General features: G+C 43.3%; 1 long non-coding RNA gene across 1 annotated transcript in view; it reads right to left on the bottom strand.

Moving 5' to 3' along the window:
• Positions 1-434: 434 nt before the first annotated feature.
• LOC135050855 (uncharacterized) overlaps positions 435-10,050 on the bottom strand; it is a 75,921-nt gene continuing 66,305 nt past the window's right edge. The window contains exon 3 of the long non-coding RNA XR_010241876.1: positions 435-740. This is a non-coding gene — a long non-coding RNA (uncharacterized LOC135050855). The remainder of the gene's footprint in view (positions 741-10,050) is intronic.

Here is a 10,050-nt window from a genome sequence, read left to right as displayed (position 1 = left end):
ATTGATGAACATCGGAAAATTTCACCCAAAGCGTCATCGTCTGGAATTGAATATCCCTGATAGAATCATATCATCTGCAAGATCATCAGCCATCTGAGTAACCCTGAGATTGCTCAGACTGGCCCTCACAGCTCTGTAGCTGAGGCCAGGACGTCTGCCTTAGCCATAGAATAGGGTGTCCGTAAGTGTGGAAACACCCTTCTAAAAGGAAATGAGTAAGGAAATATTAATCGAGTGTCTACGAATATTATATGGGAGCGGTGGAAAACTTTTTAGAGCATGTTACCACTATGGTGGCATCATCAGTATCTTGAAGTCAGCCATCTTGGATGCAACTCTTATTTTTCAATTGTGAAGGTATTCATTTGACATATCAATCAGATGCATAATACATAAGAAAAACAATGGTGTTCTTTGTTTTAATGTATCTTTAATCATTCTCAAGTGTTATTAAAAAGTTTATAGGGTATGATTCAAGTGCTGTCCACCACGTTGCAGAGTTAAGGCAATTATCTTTTTCCATACCTGATGAATCTTGACCACAAGCATCAACAATTCACTGAAAATGATCTTGTATCTTCACAACATGAACACGTTCCTTCAGGTAACCCCACAGAGAAAAATCCAGCAGAGTTAAATTTGGAGATCTTGGTGGCCACTGGACTGGACCTCTACAGCCAATCCACCTTTTGGGATTTGTGGATTGTTTGTGTTAGTGTCTTTGTCATTAATGTCACTTCCTGCAAAAGAAAAGTTAAAACTCAAGAATGAGTTGCATCCATGGTAAAAAAAAAAAAAAAAAAAAAGGAAATATACCTGTATGGTAGCTGCTCTCATATATATTGTGAGATTCTAGACAAGTAGTTAATTATATGCACAGCCACATATGATATCTCTGTTGCATATTAAATGCAGGTTCCTTACACAACCCTAGTTATGAGTCCTGTTTGCTTTCATGTACTACTGTACTTTCCCTATATAGATAGCCAATGTCAAAATATAATGTTATTAGTTTGTGGGTAAAATGTTTCTCAGGTGTAAAGTGCCAATATAATGTGTCTGCAGCATGTACCTATTCCAGTCCCATACCAGCACCAATCTTCTTTAGCAGCTGGCAGGGTGATCTTAACATGTAGGCACACTGGGCAGCTGCCCAGGGCCCCACAATTCTAGGTGCCTTCAGGTAGGGGTGGGTGGTGGTCACACAATCAGAGTGGCGACGCAGCATTCTCTACCTTCCTCCAATGCCTGCAGCCAGATGGCTGGAGCTTTCCACCAGAGTGATGACAGCCATTCACTGTATGGTAGCATGTGGAGAGACCCCACAGGACCGCAGGAGGGGCATGTTATGATTTGTTTTCATTGGTTCCCATGAACCGGTAGGTAGGGCCCCAGTGCATTACTTGCACAGGGCATATAGTGTTATTAATACAACCCTGGCAACTGGCACTGTTACAAGGAATTATAGTCAGACGTAATGCTAAGGGCATCCCCCTAGATATGCAGTCTTACCAGTAATACCCATTTTTCCATGATCTTAACTACATCTTTCCATATGTTTGGTTTTTTACTAATCATTATCATTGTTTATCAGTCTACACTTGTTGCGAAACATGTGCGTGGAAACAGGCATATGTACGCTTACAACAAACTCTTTGGCTGTTCCATCAACATGCCTATTCGGGCATTAGTGGAGATGCACTTGAAATGTATGACAGTTGTACTTGTATATGCTTGGTTCATGCCCATTTTTCAGTTGTCGTGTGCTTGTAGAACGCCAGGGCCAATTGCTTGCATTTGCCCCCCTGGCTAAAAGTTGTCAGCCAGCCCCTGGTCAATGCCAGATTAACAACAAGATGAAAAGGGGCGGTCACCCAAAGACCACTACACATAAAGGGGCCACCGCATATAGCTACATCTTCAGCATGTGGAGCACTGTGGCATATTAAACTGGGAGTAGTTCTGTGAGTATTTACACTTTATGTATACTTTACACTTTTCAATACATCACCTGCATATCATGTTGACAATTTTATTGGTAGGGGCAAAGGTGTGTTACAAGTGTGAGTGCCTGAACATACTGTAAGTAAAGTATTCTGTCACTGCATTTATGCTTGTCCACTGAAAGGAAGCTATAGTAACGGATACCAGTTAGGTATCCAGAAACTAGGTAGCCACAACTAAATTACTGTGTAATGGTGAATTATTTGCATTTTATTTTGCAATGGGATCGATTCTCCCTATTCTAACAATATTTCTGTTGTCTCAGTGTACTATTTGTTTGTAGGTTCAAGCCTGAAAATTTCCTAATGACGATATTGTTCAAATGCCATTTGTTTGTCATTCTGCCGTCCTCACACCTAATTTTCCTTCTGCTCTTCTGTTAAAGGTGATGACGTTTTACTGGCTGCCACACTGTAATACTAACACTGTTTTAACCACTGAAATACCATTGTGCATAACCAACCATCAAGTACAAAAACAATAGATATATACAGTATATATTGAATTTTTCTATTTTTAAACCTGCAGCTCAGTTCCAACGGGTTACTATTGTTAGGTCGACACAAACTTGGTCGACACTCATTAGGTCGACCACTGAAGGTCAACAATGCCATTAGGTCAACATGTATTAGGTCGACATGAACGTTAGGTCGACATGTACTAGGTCGACAGGTCAAAAGGTCAACATGCATTTTTCAAATAAAATTTCCTTTTTGGGATTTTTCATACTTAACGATCCACGTGGACTATGATGGAACGGTAATCTATGCCGAGCAAACCGCTAGCGTAGCGAGGCACCTTGACCGAAGCATGGCAAGCGAAGCCAGCCATGTGAGGTGCACTAATATGGGTTCCTCGTCATTTTCCTTATGGGTGCACTAATATGGGTTCCTCGTCACTTTACGGAGAAAACAATACCAAAAACAGTAAAAAACCTCATGTCGAACTGTTGACCATGTCGACCCAATGCATGTCGACCTAATGGATATGTCGACCTTCAGTGGTTGACCTAATGAGTGTTGACCTAAGTTGGGTCGACCCAACGACCCATACCCGTTCCAACTGCATAGATCATAGGGCTTATAAGCACATCAACCAACCAATGCAAAAAAAAATCTATATATACACTATCTATATATATATATATATATATATATATATATATATATATATATATAGGGTAACAGGTAAACTCGGCACTCCTGCTGTCACAATAAAGGCATCTTGCCCGGTGCCCTCCTTCTGTGTGTAATACAAATGCGGATTGCAGGCGGCACTCACGGTCTTATGTCAAACAAATGACCCGGACACTCCTGGGTTCAAAACAACGTTTCGGTTTTTATAAACCTTCGTCAGGTATGAAAGATATACAAAGAATGAGCTTACCTTTATACAGTAAATGAGACACCAGGTGAGAAAACACGTGCAGCACCACTACCCATACTTCCGCTGACGTCATCACTAACAGACGGCGCCAATGCGGTGACTGGGACAAAACCAAAGTGAAACCATCACCATGGATACATCAACAGGATTACCACATCATACATATAACACCGTTAATGTAGCACAGTCTCTGCGATCATGAAAATTTGACATATTAAAGGAAGCAATTAAAGGAAATCATTTCATTTAATCCATGCGGAGAAACAGTATTTAGGAGGTGAATCCATTTGATCTCAAGTTGCAAAAGGATTCTTCCTCTGTCACCCCCCCCTAATATCTTCCTTCACATGATCCACCATCATGTAACGGAGTGAGGATAGACTGTGTTTGCAGGCTTTGAAGTGTTTAGCAACGGGCTGATCCACATTCTTCCCCTCAAGTATCTGCTTAATGGCACTACGGTGTTGTGCCATCCGTTCTTTAAATTGGCATACCGTTTTGCCTATATAATATAAACTGCAGGGGCACCTGATGCAATAGATGACATACTTGCTAGTACATGTGAATACGTGTTTTAATTTAATCTGTTTTCCATTATGTGGGTGTCTAATGTAATTACCAGTATCTAGATACATACAAGTGGTACAGCCTAGGCATCTGTAGTTGCCAGGCTTTCTTTTCATGAAATGTTCAGGGTGTACTGATGAAAAGTTAGAAATATCAGTATGTACCACATGATCTCCGATGTTCTTTCCCCTTGTGTAACATGGGAGCAAAGCCCGATCGGACAATTCAAGAAGGTCTGGGTCAGATTGTACTACTGGCCAGACTCTTTTAGCAGTGCTAATAATTTTCTTAGTTGATACTGTATAATTATTAACCCAAATCATAGTGGAATCCATCTTATTAGGTTTATCAATAATGTTGTCCTTTACTTTAGGTGCTGCAATTGCCTTGGTTCTAGCCAGTTGCAGGTCCCTGTTGTTGTAACCCCTTTCCAGGAATTTTTTTGTCATTATGTCCATCTTACTCACTTCATCCGCGGGATCACTGCAAATGCGGTGAACACGCAGATATTGCGAGTAAGGAAGACCACGTTTAAGTGCGCTGGGATGATGACTGGAGGCATGAAGCAAATTGTTACAGTCAGTGGGTTTTTGATAAATAGACGTGATAAAATTTGTACCACTGATTTTCACTTCCACATCAAGAAAATGTAAACACTCTTTTTGGATATTCCAAGTAAACTTGATGTGCTGGTCCATAGTGTTAACCTGTAACATCATATCTTTAAACATCTCCTCCGTGCCCCTCCACAGGAGGAACACGTCATCTATATATCTCGTATAAAGGGGTATATGCTGAGCAAATTCCTGCCTGTCAAGGAACAATTGATTCTCAACTACAAACATGAAGGCTTTTGCATAGGTTGGAGCGACGCAAGCTCCCATCGCACAACCACGGGTCTGAAGGAAAAATTCATTATTGAATATGAAATAGTTCCTTTCAAGAACCAATCTTAATAGCTGCAAAAAAAATTCCACATCTGGACCATTATATAGATTATTGTCAGTAATCAACATTTGAACAGCCTCAAGTCCTCTATCATGAGGAATGTTAGTATACAGGCTGACGACATCAGCTGTGCACAGCCAGCAATCTTCTGGAATAGCACCAAAATTATTTACTTTATGTAAAAACATGGTCGTATCCTTAAGATAAGTAACTCTATCTTGCACCACCGGTTGAAGGTAGTGATCAAGATATTTGGAGACTTGATAGTATAAGGAGTCCCTGGCAGAAACTATAGGTCTGCCAGGTGGCTTCTCACTATTCTTGTGCAGCTTAGGGAGCAAATTAAAGATTGGTACCCGGGGATGTTCACAATACAGAGCTTTTTTCACAGACTCTGTTATGTGACCAGCCTCCACAGCAGACAACAGCACCCCCTCAAGCTCCCTTTGATAGGCAGCAGTGGGGTCATTCACTAATTTAATATACACATGTTCATCACATAATTGCCTGTATGCCTCTTCTCTGTAATCACTAATATCTTGCACCACAATACCCCCACCTTTATCGGCAGGGCGCAGGGCCGGACTGGCCATCTGGCACTTCTGGCAGATGCCAGAAGGGCCGATGGCCACGTGGGCCGGTCCAGCGGTCACTGAGACGCGCTGCCGCTCAGTCCGGCGGCAGCGCGTCTCAGCTGTCAGGCTTGGAGAGCTGTGAGGGACGGGGGTCAGAACGCCGGGCGCCCGCCAGCACGGCTGTGTCTGGCGCGGCAGCGTATAGCGTTCAAACCAGCCGCCGGTTCGTGAGCCAATCAGAGCTCGCGGACCGGTGGCTTCTGATTGGCTGCCGGTCCGCGAGCTCTGATTGGCTCACGAACCGGCGGCTGCTTTGAAGTCCGCTATACGCGCCGCGCCAGACACAGCCGTGCTGGCGGGCGCCCGGCGTTCTGACCCCCGTCCCTCACAGCTCTCCAAGCCTGACAGCTGAAACGCGCTGCCGCCGGACTGAGCGGCAGCGCGTCTCAGTGACCGCTGGACCGGCCCACGTGGCCATCGGCCCTTCTGGCATCTGCCAGAAGTGCCAGATGGCCAGTCCGGCCCTGCGCCCTGCCGATAAAGGTGGGGGTATTGTGGTGCAAGATATTAGTGATCTCACCCCCGTCCCTCACAGCCCGGAGGAGGAGGAGCAGCAGCAGCAGCAGCAGTGCAGCAGCGGTAAGCAGCTGCAGCACTGGCTGCTGTGGGGGCAATTGTATACCTGGCACTGTGGGGGCAATTGGCTGGCACTGTGGGGCAATTGTATACCTGGCACTGTGGGGGCAATTGGCTGGCACTGTGGGGCATTTGTATACCTGGCACTGTGGGGGGCATTTGTGGATCTGGCACTGTGGGGGCATTTGTGTACCTGGCACTGTGGGGGCAATTGGTTACCTGGCACTGTGGGGTCATTTGTATACCTGGCACTGTGGGGGCATCTGTATACCTGGCACTGTGGGGGCATCTGTATACCTGGCACTGTGGGGGCATTTGTATACCTGGCACTGTGGGGGCATTTGTGGATCTGGCACTGTGGGGGCATTTGTATACATGGCACTGTGGGGGCATTTGTATACCTGGCACTGTGGGGGGCATTTGTGGATCTGGCACTGTGGGGGCATTTGTGTACCTGGCACTGTGGGGGCAATTGTTTACCTGGCACTGTGGGGGCAATTGTTTACCTGGCACTGTGGGGGCAATTGTTTACCTGGCACTGTGGGGGCATCTGTATACCTGGCACTGTGGGGGCATTTGTATACCTGGCACTGTGGGGGCATTTGTATACCTGGCACTGCACTATCGGGGGCATATAATGTAAATTTCGACTCATACCGGGTGCTGTAATGTGAATTTTGTCTCATACTGTGTGGTATAATGTGAAAGGGGCAGCAGTACTAGATAGTATAAGGGGTCCTACTATTGTGGTGCATAATGCGTATAAGGGGTGTATGGTGTGGTAAATTACACTGAAGACCACACCCCCTTTTGAGTGAACACGCCCCCTTTGAGTGGCCACGCCCCCTTTTCCGGAGCGCGCTTAATTACAAGCCTCACATTTCCATACCCCCACTTAAAAATTTCCACTTCAACCACTGGTTGTGTATATTTTAATAGAGAATGATGTACGCCTGTATGTTGTTAGAATATTAATTATATTTGTAAGAACATAGACTAATAAGTGGGAGGAGTCAGGAATAGTAAGGGGAGGAGTCACAGAGGTGGGCCTGTGTGCTTCAAAAATGCCAGGGCCTATTTTTAGTCCCAGTCCGGCCCTGGCAGGGCGTATCGTTATATCTTTACAGGAAGAAAGATCACACAAAGCCTTCCATTCTGCTGGTGATAAATTACTTTTACAAGCAACATTTTCTCTATCACATGAATCAATACAATTAGTAATTGTTCTAGTGAAAGCTTTGATGGCAATGTTGGAAGAGTAAGGGTCAAAGTTAGATTTCAATCTGATAGGACAAGCTGGTTTATCAACCGTCACCACGGGCTTATCAGAGTCATTCTTGCTGAAAAATTCTTTCAGTCTCAATTGTCTGTTCAGACGACTTAAATCAATTTTACTGTTAAGACTATTGTGAGGGTTCGTTGGGACAAAATTGAGACCTCTACTCAAAACCGCAATTTCACAATCAGATAGAGGGCGTGTAGATAGATTATAAATCAAAGAACCCGAAGAGGCGGCCAATGCGAAAGGGAAACCAAAGCGAGCTGCAAGAACAAAAAAATGATTTATAATCTATCTACACGCCCTCTATCTGATTGTGAAATTGCGGTTTTGAGTAGAGGTCTCAATTTTGTCCCAACGAACCCTCACAATAGTCTTAACAGTAAAATTGATTTAAGTCGTCTGAACAGACAATTGAGACTGAAAGAATTTTTCAGCAAGAATGACTCTGATAAGCCCGTGGTGACGGTTGATAAACCAGCTTGTCCTATCAGATTGAAATCTAACTTTGACCCTTACTCTTCCAACATTGCCATCAAAGCTTTCACTAGAACAATTACTAATTGTATTGATTCATGTGATAGAGAAAATGTTGCTTGTAAAAGTAATTTATCACCAGCAGAATGGAAGGCTTTGTGTGATCTTTCTTCCTGTAAAGATATAACGATACGCCCTGCCGATAAAGGTGGGGCTATTGTGGTGCAAGATATTAGTGATTACAGAGAAGAGGCATATAGACAATTATGTGATGAACATGTGTATATTAAATTAGTGAATGACCCCACTGCTGCCTATCAAAGGGAGCTTGAGGGGGTGCTGTTGTCTGCTGTGGAGGCTGGTCACATAACAGAGTCTGTGAAAAAAGCTCTGTATTGTGAACATCCCCGGGTACCAATCTTTAATTTGCTCCCTAAGCTGCACAAGAATAGTGAGAAGCCACCTGGCAGACCTATAGTTTCTGCCAGGGACTCCTTATACTATCAAGTCTCCAAATATCTTGATCACTACCTTCAACCGGTGGTGCAAGATAGAGTTACTTATCTTAAGGATACGACCATGTTTTTACATAAAGTAAATAATTTTGGTGCTATTCCAGAAGATTGCTGGCTGTGCACAGCTGATGTCGTCAGCCTGTATACTAACATTCCTCATGATAGAGGACTTGAGGCTGTTCGAATGTTGATTACTGACAATAATCTATATAATGGTCCAGATGTGGAATTTTTTTTGCAGCTATTAAGATTAGTTCTTGAAAGGAACTATTTCATATTCAATAATGAATTTTTCCTTCAGACCCGTGGTTGTGCGATGGGAGCTTGCGTCGCACCAACCTATGCAAATGCCTTCATGTTTGTAGTTGAGAATCAATTGTTCCTTGACAGGCAGGAATTTGCTCAGCATATACCCCTTTATACGAGATATATAGATGACGTGTTCCTCCTGTGGAGGGGCACGGAGGAGATGTTTAAAGATATGATGTTACAGGTTAACACTATGGACCAGCACATCAAGTTTACTTGGAATATCCAAAAAGAGTGTTTACATTTTCTTGATGTGGAAGTGAAAATCAGTGGTACAAATTTTATCACGTCTATTTATCAAAAACCCACTGACTGTAACAATTTGCTTCATGCCTCCAGTCATCATCCCAGCGCACTTAAACGTGGTCTTCCTTACTCGCAATATCTGCATGTTCACCGCATTTGCAGTGATCCCGCGAATGAAGTGAGTAAGATGGACATAATGACAAAAAAATTCCTGGAAAGGGGTTACAACAACAGGGACCTGCAACTGGCTAGAACCAAGGCAATTGCAGCACCTAAAGTAAAGGACAACATTATTGATAAACCTAATAAGATGGATTCCACTATGATTTGGGTTAATAATTATACAGTATCAACTAAGAAAATTATTAGCACTGCTAAAAGAGTCTGGCCAGTAGTACAATCTGACCCAGACCTTCTTGAATTGTCCGATCGGGCTTTGCTCCCATGTTACACAAGGGGAAAGAACATCGGAGATCATGTGGTACATACTGATATTTCTAACTTTTCATCAGTACACCCTGAACATTTCATGAAAAGAAAGCCGGGCAACTACAGATGCCTAGGCTGTACCACTTGTATGTATCTAGATACTGGTAATTACATTAGACACCCACATAATGGAAAACAGATTAAATTAAAACACGTATTCACATGTACTAGCAAGTATGTCATCTATTGCATCAGGTGCCCCTGCAGTTTATATTATATAGGCAAAACGGTATGCCAATTTAAAGAACGGATGGCACAACACCGTAGTGCCATTAAGCAGATACTTGAGGGGAACAATGTGGATCAGCCCGTTGCTAAACACTTCAAAGCCTGCAAACACAGTCTATCCTCACTCCGTTACATGATGGTGGATCATGTGAAGGAAGATATTAGGGGGGGTGACAGAGGAAGAATCCTTTTGCAACTTGAGATCAAATGGATTCACCTCCTAAATACTGTTTCTCCACATGGATTAAATGAAATGATTTCCTTTAATTGCTTCCTTTAATATGTCAAATTTTCATGATCGCAGAGACTGTGCTACATTAACGGTGTTATATGTATGATGTGGTAATCCTGTTGATGTATCCATGGTGATGGTTTCACTTTGGTTTTGTCC

This window comes from Pseudophryne corroboree, chromosome 2, assembly GCF_028390025.1.
Source record: "Pseudophryne corroboree isolate aPseCor3 chromosome 2, aPseCor3.hap2, whole genome shotgun sequence".
Classification (NCBI taxonomy): Eukaryota; Metazoa; Chordata; class Amphibia; order Anura; family Myobatrachidae; genus Pseudophryne; species Pseudophryne corroboree.
The sequence above is the reverse complement of the archived record's forward strand: the minus strand, read 5'-3'. Positions and strand labels throughout refer to the sequence as shown.